Source organism: Arachis hypogaea, chromosome 17 (assembly GCF_003086295.3).
Source record: "Arachis hypogaea cultivar Tifrunner chromosome 17, arahy.Tifrunner.gnm2.J5K5, whole genome shotgun sequence".
NCBI lineage: Eukaryota > Viridiplantae > Streptophyta > Magnoliopsida > Fabales > Fabaceae > Arachis > Arachis hypogaea.
In genome coordinates, this window is record NC_092052.1 from 44,373,207 (window position 1) to 44,383,584 (window position 10,378).

Consider the following 10,378-nt stretch of genomic DNA (forward strand, 5'->3'; position numbering starts at 1 on the left):
AAATTTATTATGAATTATAGTAAAAATTGGTTGCTGAAAAGACTGAAAAACGGGTATAAACAGAGAAAGAATCTGAAGAATTTATGAAGAACATGAAGAACACTTTGAGTGTGATGAAGAACATTGGAGAACACCTTTTAGATCTTAAAAAGGGTAAGGTTGTAATTATTTTGGTGTTTGAGGGGTTATTTTGTAATTTCTGAAGGTTAGGGTGGTTAAAGTAGAAGTATTAAAAGTTACGGGCGGTAAAAAGTAAATTTTAAAGGTTAAAGGTTAAAGTAAAGTTAGTTTTCAAAAATTTAATAATAAAATAATAAATAATAATAAAATATTAAATAATAATATTTAATTAAAAATAATATTTTAATAAAAATAATAAAATAATACGGAAAAGGTAGTTTTTTGTAAAAGCTTTAGAAAGACAACTTTAAGCACATAATCTCATAATTACCTTCATAAAACACTTAGAGAGTGGTAATAACATGTTAGTGAGGCAAAGATAAAAGAAAGATAAAAAATTGAAGAAAAGATAAAAGTCAAAGAAAAAGTCTGTAAAGTTTTAATGACAGAAACATACAGAAATTAGTGAACGAACTAGGGCAACATAGTTAGTCCTTGAGTTGCAACTAGGGTTAGGTATAATATGAAAATTTAAACTGTTTCAGTATAGACTTGATGAACCTATACTTGGGACATACTAACTATTCATACCGAAATTTACATAAGCTTTAAATACATACGTTAAACAGAAAAATCAGAGCAAAGTAGAGAGATACCGAGAATAGAGTAATCAGAGCAGAGTAAAGAGACAATGAGAAAAGAGTAATATAACAAAGAGAATATAGGAGAAGAGTATAAGAATAAAGAGTTAAGCCTTGTGGCATGATGTTCTGTTGTATGTTCATTTGCTGCTTTTCCATTGGCCCTAGAGGTCCTGTAGGCCCAAGTTCACCTACAGTGAGTTGTTATTCCTATAGGCCAAAGTTCACCTGTAGTGAATATCAATTGTGCATCTCAGGGTGTTGCTCCTGTAGGCCGAAGTTCACCTATAGAGAGTTGTGATACCTGTAAGCCGAAGTTCACTTACAGGGGCGCCATTTCTGTAAGACGAAGTTCACTTACAGAGGTGCCATTTCTATAGGCCGAAGTTCACCTATAGAAAGTTGTTGTGTTGTAATTGAACTATTTCTATAAGCCGAAGTTCACTTACAGAGGTGCCATTTCTGTAGGCCAAAGTTCACCTACAGAAAGTTGTTCTGTTATGTTTAGACTATTCCTGTAAGCCGAAGTTCACTTATGGGAGTGCTATTTCTGTAGGCCGAAGTTCACCTACAGAGATAAAGCCATATCTAGGGCTAGTTCCTAGGTAATGTCGGGATGCAGGGTGTAAACCGACACGTGAGCTCATGGCCTGCATAGGACAGACATGCATCATACTTGGTTGTGTATTTTCTCTATTATAATTGTTGTATGAATATATGCTTTCTTTGCTTGTATTCTATTTTCTGTGTCTGTGTTCTATTTTCTTGTATTCTTCTGTTTGTGTTCTGTTTTCTATTTTCTCCACTTCCTCTATTTATCTATCTTCTGTTAACTGTTTCTCTATATTCTATTTTTCGTCTACCAAACAACACGGAATTAATGAACTTAACTAATAACCCCGGCCCTACTAAGAACTTCCCAGTTCTTACCCCTTCTCTCTCCCTTCCCCCTTCAGATGGAAGCATGAGTACCCTTCCATTGTTCGCTGACGATCGTTCCCAAAAAGGATTCTGCTCTAGGTAGTCTTCTGAGTCTAGGGTGAATCTCATTTTCTGTTTATATGTATATACTGTGAGACCATCTAATGTCTGCACCCCGTTTGTATGTGAACTTTAACCTAAATCCTGTGTACGAGACTCCTGTTGTGTGGCTACTTGATGAGGTACCAGAGAGACATCATATGGCAATGTCTAATCGTGCAGAGGAGTAACAAAATGATGTTCTACCTTTTGATGATGTTCCACCTGACTTGAGTTTTGAAGACTTAGAACGTACTTTCCCTCGCTTTAGTAGTTTAGAGGGACTAGGTGAGTATAGGGTCTAGGCTAGCCTAGGCGCCAGCTTAGGGACTTCTTGAACAGGTCAGGGCCTGGGATGTTGTATGTATATATATGTATATAGTTATTATCTAGCTATATCTAGGGGTGTTCTAACTAACAGTCTATACTCTAATAAAGGCTGAATCACCGAATGTTGTCAACTACTTGTGATGTATTTATGTGTGGTTATTTATAACTGTTTTATCTATTATTATTTGTGAATTGATTATAAATGATTTTGTTTATTAATTCAAACATTTTCAAAAAAAAGTACCTCGTAAACTAACTACGCTTTTAACAATGAATCAGGCTCATATAATAAATAGTAGATAATAACTAGGAAGACAAATTAGTAGCGCTTAGTTTCCGGTATGATCTAGACATATTGAAAATTGGGTCGTTACATAGTGGCCACTGCAATGGCTATGAGAATGGTTTTAGAGGGGAGATGAGCATGGCTATGCTCATGATTTTCTGAATGCAATTGGTGCTGTGTGTAAACAACTATATAATGTCAATTCTACCAACATATAGCCTGCAAAGTCCAAAGTTTCTACTACTATATAGCCAATCTAGTCTATCAATCTAGTCTACCAATATATCAATAACAACAAAAACTCAACAACATAGCAAGAAATTCAACAAAACAGCAACAACAACAATAACACAACAGCAACAGCAACAAAGACACAGTAATTACAAAAAAAATAACTAAGGCAATAACAACTCAACAGGATAGCAAAGGATCAGAGAACAGAGGATCTACCGAAATGACACAGTGAAGCAACAGGCAAGACGTTGTGATAGGAGGTGTACTAACCTTTTAACAGCAGCTTACATATGTTCAACTCCTCTTAAGTTAGTCACCTGCAAGCATTAAACAAAATAGCAGTTCAAATAAACATCAAGTTGGAGAATAATTAATCTGAAAAAAGGCAGGAATGGAGAGAGCATAATAATGGGAAAATAAATGTAGAAATATATGCCAAATGTTTGGAAGAATAAATAATTAAAAATTTTGGAGAACCAAGTGCGAAAACAAGAGCCCTAAAAGAGAAACAAGACAATGGAATTTGGAAGTTCAGTAAAAGTAACAGAAAAAGTTCTTGTGAGCTCGATTGAGAGAGAGAAGACGTGTAAGAGAGAGTGGAGAAGGACCAACGTAGGAGGAGCAACGGCGGCACGGCAGCAGTGAAGCGACGGCGGCACGAGCAACAGGAGAGACAGTGGCGCGAACTTGAGGAGCGACAGAGGCACTACAGGAACAGAGCATGCCGGCGCGAGCAAGAGGAGCGACGGCGGCGCAAGACGGAGGAACGACGGTAGCGGAGAATGACGGCGGCGCAACCGTGAATTTGGGGTAGAAAAGGGGAAATTGTGTTTCTGGTGATTGGGGAATTTGGGGATGAAATGGGGAATTTGGAGAATTGGGTTTCTGAAATTTGGAGGCGGGAAGAGGTCGCGGGTATTTGTGTTTTTAGTGATAAAAATCGACGGCATATTTGTCGATTTTAATTTATAATAAAAGTAATATCTTAGACGTCTATTTTATATTTTAAATCTACACCGTTTATCTGATTATAAAAAGTGATCTAGACCATTTAAATTTATCGACGGTAAACGTTGTCGATATTTTAAATAATAAAATCGACGCCATGTTCGTCGATTTTAAAATAAAAGTATTTTCTATCCCTTGTTCGTCGACAGTGTGACGATAATAGAACCAAGATTAATTCATCATAAAAATATCGATGAGTTGGCTATCAATTTTAATACTTTATTTTTAATTTTTTTTGACAAAATCAACAACAAGCCGTCGAAAAATATCGACGGTAGAAATAACTGTCGATTTTTGGCGTCGAAAAAAACACTTTTTCTTACAGTGTATTCTATTCTATTACAAACATTTCAAGTAACTATAACTATACCATTCTATTCTATTCTAATTTAACACACAACAAAAGTCATTAATCTTTGATTAAATATTTAATAACATACTCATAATAATAATTAATTCACTATTTGTTTAAATATTTTTGAATTTTTTTAATAATTATTATTACAGTATATTTTTTTACTATAACATTATCATTATTATTTTTATTAAATTCAAATATTAAAAAATAAAAACTTACATAATTAAGATGATCTAAATAATTATCAATGTAAAGTTTTGGACGGTTGACATCTTTTATTTTTCGTCTCCTAGGCATTGTTGAAGAAAGCTTGATGATGGTGGTGGTCCTATTTTTTTTTCCCTGGGACAGTTAGTGCTTCAACAATGGAAGAAGAAGAATAAAGATGGGGGTTGGGGATGGAGAGACACGGGAAAGGGACAATGAATAGGGGATGGTCCGATTTGAAGCATACATAAGGCTTTAATACTGGGAGCTCTGCATGTGTGACGCGTGGCATTGGGGGCACAAATCGGACGGTCCGATTTGTGTACCTCCAATGCTTTAAATCAGAGCGTCCGATTTTCTTCCCTCAAATCGGACCATCCGATTTGCTTCTCTGTGTCGTCACAGCCGTATGATACACCCTACACTCCCATAATAGTGCCATACATCATAATGGTCCCAATATTAAAAATAAACTTTGATCGCAAATTCGGGTCATAATAAACAGAGTTTTAAGATAAAAAATATAGAAAAATTAGTAGAATTTATTATTTTTTATTAATAGTTAATTAATAATATTTAAAAATATAATATTAAATTATTAAATTAAAAAATTAAATTGATGATTAAAATATTAGACAAAAATAATAAATTCTATTGATATTTAAATTTTTTTCTTTCAAAAAATAAAGTTAGATCGAAGATAAAATTTTTTTAATCCAACTAAATTTTTTTTAAATTATTTTATTTATTTTAAATTTTGAATAATAAATTTTAAATTTTAAAATTAATTAATATTAACTAATTAAAAGTCAATTCCTAATACTTTATCTTTTCGAAATCAAACCAAACTAAATTAAAATTGTAAAATTCATACCATACGTTTAAATCTGATTCATTAATTTTTTTTTTCGTAATTTTACTTGGTTTCTTAAATTTTAATTATTAGAACTAGTTGAATTTTGAAAAATGATTGAGATTTGGAAATGGTTGAGAAGAGTTTCAGGAATGTTTGGATGGAACCCAAAAAGGATGGCAGAGTTCGAATTTTAGAAGAGATGTTGTTGAAATTTATAAAAATTGAAAGTTTCATTTGAAGTTATTATTTAAAAAGATTTGGTTTTAAAGATTATATGTTTTAAGTTTGATTTATTTAGAAAAGAATGAATTATGCTCTTATTTGAGATTCTTGATGAACAGAATGAGAAGATGGATGATGGTGATTGAATTTGAATTTGAATGAAGGAAGATGAGAATTGATTTTAAAGTATGATTTTTGAATGAATTTGGAAATGAGATATAAACTGATGATGATAATGAATTAAAAGTAGATGTGACTTGCAAAATTGAGATAAATTATTGACCCTCTGTACGTAAGATGTGACCGGACACTTTAACTACCCGGATTCCCCCATGGGCATGCATATATATATATATATATATATATATATATATATATATATATATATATATATATATATATATATATAATATGAATTTGAGCTTTGGGCTTTGTCTCTCCCCATGGATGAGCTTGGAATTTTTCCATGGATATTATTGAGCTTGGGAATGCGCGTACAGAGGGACTGTCCAGTGGTTAGCTACCAGGACATGTCGGGTTGGCTGTATAATCGACAGATGAGCTCATTAGCCATAGGGTAGGTATTCATCATATGCATCTATGCGACATTGTTTGGGTGTGCATATTGTAATTGGTTTGCCTATGTGAATAATTCTGTTTAATTGCTAATTGCTATACTTGACATAACTGCTTTTGATTGTGTTTGAACCTCATTACTTGTGTTTGCGATTGAAATTGGTTGGGTTGTGGTGAATTGGATGTTTATTGAGCTGTTTGGGCCTGAAGCCATGATTGATTATGTGATGGGCCAGAGGCCGTGATTAGTTTGTGTCGTGGTTTAGTAAAGTATGAAATATCAAGTGATGCGGATTTTGAATACCTGCAAACTAACCGGCAAGTGCACCAGGTCGTATCAAGTAATACCTCAGGTCAGTGAGGGTCAATCCCATGAGTATTGATGGACCGAGCAACAATGGTCAAATGAATCACTTAGTCAGGCAAGCAGAAGGTTGTATTTTGAGGGTTGTAAAACGCATTAAACAGTAAATTCAGAGAATTGAAAAGCAGCAATAAAAGTGGTGTGAAATATATAAGAGAAAATAGTTAAGGCGTCGGAGTTGTTTATTCATTCGGATTAAATTTTCTTACCAACTATTTTAATCATGCATGATTTATTTCATGTCAAACTGTAATTGACTAAACCCTAATGTCTTAGTGATTTAGTTTTCTCTAACCCAAATCAACCGCCAATGTCTTAGTCACTTAATGTAGATTAGAGGGTTAAGAGCAATTCTAGTATATGGCCACAGAAATTCTAATTACTCAAATCTAAGAGGATTATATGTCACGTATCCCGATTAGTTCAAGTAATTATCAATTTAGGAGGAATTTGCTTTCAAACTATTGTTCAAGCGAGATAACTTTTTCAAGAACCATAAGAACTCATATAGAATAAGGGTTATATTGTCATTCTACCCAAATTCATAAGATGAAGAACAAAAATAATCCTTGAAACTAAATCAATACATTAATTAAAATAGAAAAATAATAATTTCAATCCATAGAAATAAACAGAGCTCCTAACCTTAACCGAGGAAGTTTAGTGGCTCATGACTTATGGAGAAAAAAAATGTTCTCCAAAGTGAAACATGCAGAAGAGAGAAATTATTCTAAAAGGTGAATCTTTTTCCTTTTATATCTAATGTAATTTGATTTAAACTAAAATAAAATATTAAATTCTAAACCTAAAAGATTTTATTTGTAAATAAAAATTACAAAAATAAAAGATAAGATAACAACTAAGAGCTAAATCCACTAAAGATGCTCCTTTGAAGATGGATAAATTCGGATTGCCTAGCACTAAACTCCACTGGGCGTTTAGCACCCCAAGAGGGCAGAAACTCTTCTGAGTTCGCTGGTTGCTAGCGCACTAGCTTGGCGTTTAACGCACTGGTTGGCAGCTTTGAAGCTTCTCCTTTTTGCTAAAAACTATACCAAATTGATCCAAATTTCACCTGAACTAATTAAAACACAAAAATAATGCAAAGTAGCATCCAACCAGGGCAAGATAGGATTGAGAAATAAGCAGAAAATGGTTACAAGATGCTCACGCATCACAACACCAAACTTGAACTGTTGCTTGTCCTCAAGCAACTAAAAACAATATAGGACTGAGAAGAGAAAAATGCCTAAGACTTGAGTGTTCATTTAAGCTCTTGTCTAATCACTGAGTGGGATTTATGGTACTATAATTCTGAACAGGTTTGGCATCTCACTATCCCTTGAAACTCAGAAATTTTGATATCCTGCAGAACTAGAACTCAAATGATATTATGGACTCTTTTATTCTTTTGAAGCTTTGATTAATCCTTGAACACAGTTTTTTCTTTTTCTTTTCTTTGGTGCTTTGCACTTTGAGCTTAGCTCGAGACAAATACACCACAAGCACTTGATAGGGGAGCTCTTTTGAAGTTTAATTTTTTCCTTTTACTTTCTCCCAGTCAGTAGTGCTCAGAGCCTTTGGCATACTCTGTATTTGTATTTGATCTCGACTCTTAGTACTTTGTCTCAAGAATTACTTGACACATTCACACCATAAGCATATAGTTAGGAAAACAACTCATTTGAGATTTTTAATCATTTTATACCTTCCTAACCATTGATACTTAGAGCCTTGGACCTTACTTTTTTTTTTTTTTGCTATTTGTTTTGCTTCAACATCCTTAACATCAAGATCAAATATGCACTGTTCAGTTCATACACTCAGAATTATAGATAATACCACCACATCAAAGTAATCAGAACAACTTATAATATATAACTTAAGTCTCTTGCATTTTACTACTTTTTTTCTTTTTCTTTTGATTTTTTAATTTGTGAGCAATACATGAGACACTGATAAACCACTATTTTATGGTTTATCTTGTGCTCAATTGAGTGGTTTCTATCTACTCTTTACCCACTTATTCATACTATTTGCATGGTTTTACATTTGCCTTCCAAATTATGTGCTTTGATTGAAAACATGCTTCTTTGATCTTATATTTGCTTATTAGTAATCCTCTCTTATTACCATTAGATGCCTTTATATGTGTGTTAAGTGATTTTAGATATTATAAGGCAGGAATGGCTTGGAGGACGGGAAGAAAGCATGCAAAAGTGGAAGGAATGCAAGAAGTTGGAGAAATTGCTAAGCTGTCCAGCTTGACCTCTCTGCACTCAAACGGCTATAAGTTTAGCTACAGAGGTCCAAACGACGCGGTTCTAGTTACGTTGTTAAGCTAACGTCCGGGGCTTCGATTTGATATATAATATGCTATAGTTTCCCTGACGCTAGATGATGCGACCGCGTGATCCATGCGGCCGCATCGCAGTGACGGAAATCCAGTGTGGTAAAATTCGAAACCAGTGAATTCTGGACTGTTTTTGACCCAGTTTGCGGCCCAGAAAACACAGATTAGAGGCTATAAAGTGGGAAAATGCATTCATTTATAAAGAGGCTCTCATATTTACAATTTTAGGAGTAGATGTAGTTTTTAGAGAGAGAGGTTCTCTCCTCTCTCTTAGGATTAGGATTTAGGATTTCTCTTAGTTTTAGGAGTGACTCTCAATCCCAGGTTTAATATTCCTTTTACTTTATATTCCTCTTTTTACTTTCAGATGCTTCAATGCTTGTATTAGATATGTTTCCCAATTGGCTTATGAACTTTTCATGTTAAGATCTGCATATTTTATTTAATATTATTTGAGGTATTTCATATTTAAGATTGCTTTGCTTTATTTATATTAATGCTTTTAATTTAATTTAGATATTTTCTTCTTTTTTGGCTTTGGTCAAGTAATTGGTAATACTTGAGTTATCAAACTCAGCAAGTGATTGAAATTGGCAGATTTTGCTTGAGCTAGGATTGCTCTAGCACTAGTCTCTCCACAGGAGTTGACTAGGACTTGAGAATCAAGCTGATCAGTCCACTTAACCTTCCTTTGTTTAATAAAGGATGACCAAGTGGGATTAAAATCCAATTCTCATTACAATTGATAAGGATAATCAGGATAGGACTTCCAGTTTTCATACCTTGCCAAGAGTCTATTTTATAGTTATTTATTTTATTTTTATTATCATTCAACATACTGCTTCCTCACTTTCAAAACCACAGTTTACAAAACTCATAACCAATAATAAGAACATACTTCCCTGCAATTCCTTGAGAAGACGACCCGAGGTTTAAATACTCGGTTATCAATTTAAAAGGGGTTTGTTACTTGTGACAACCAAAACGTTTGTACGAAGGGATTTTTGTCGGTTTAGAGACTATATCTACAACGCGACTGTTTTTATGACATTCTTTACTGGCAAAAATCCTAACGTCAAAATGGCGCCGTTGCCGGGGAATTGCAAACGTGTGCCTTATTATTGGTTATTGTAAATATTTGCTTTTTACTTGTTTATTTGTTTCTATTTTTGTTTTTATTTTTGCTTTTTCATAAATTAAGAGGTTATTGGTTTTTATTTAGTTATTAAATTTTTTTTTTCAAAAATTTGTTCTTAGTGTTCATCTTGATCTTCAAGTTGTTCTTCGCGTTCATCTTGACCTTCAAGCTGTTCTTAGTTGTTTTCTTCATTTTGATCTAAAAATTTGAAATTTGGTGTCATTTTATTGTTTTTCTCTTTCCTCATTAAATTCAAAAATATTTTTAATTAATTTTTTTCGAAAAAAAAAATTTTCAGGTTTTTATTTTTAAAATTTTTATCTTATCTTATCTTAATTCAAAAATCAAATTTCAAAATTCAAATTTAAACATTTTCAAAATTTAAAAATTTTTAAATTTCAAATTTCAAAATTTAATTTTCAAATTCAAAATTTAAATAACCTTTTAATTTAAATTTATTTTTCTATTTTCATTTTTAATTTTCATTTACTACTATGAACTCTCACCCCTTTGGCTATGAGTCTGGTTACAATTATGTTGCAGGAAGAAGAAATTACAATGAGAATAGGCATCAAGGTTGGAACAATCAAAGATGGGAGGAGCCACAAGGATTTGATCAACCCTCATGGCAACAACCACCTCCAATGTACTATCAACAACCACCA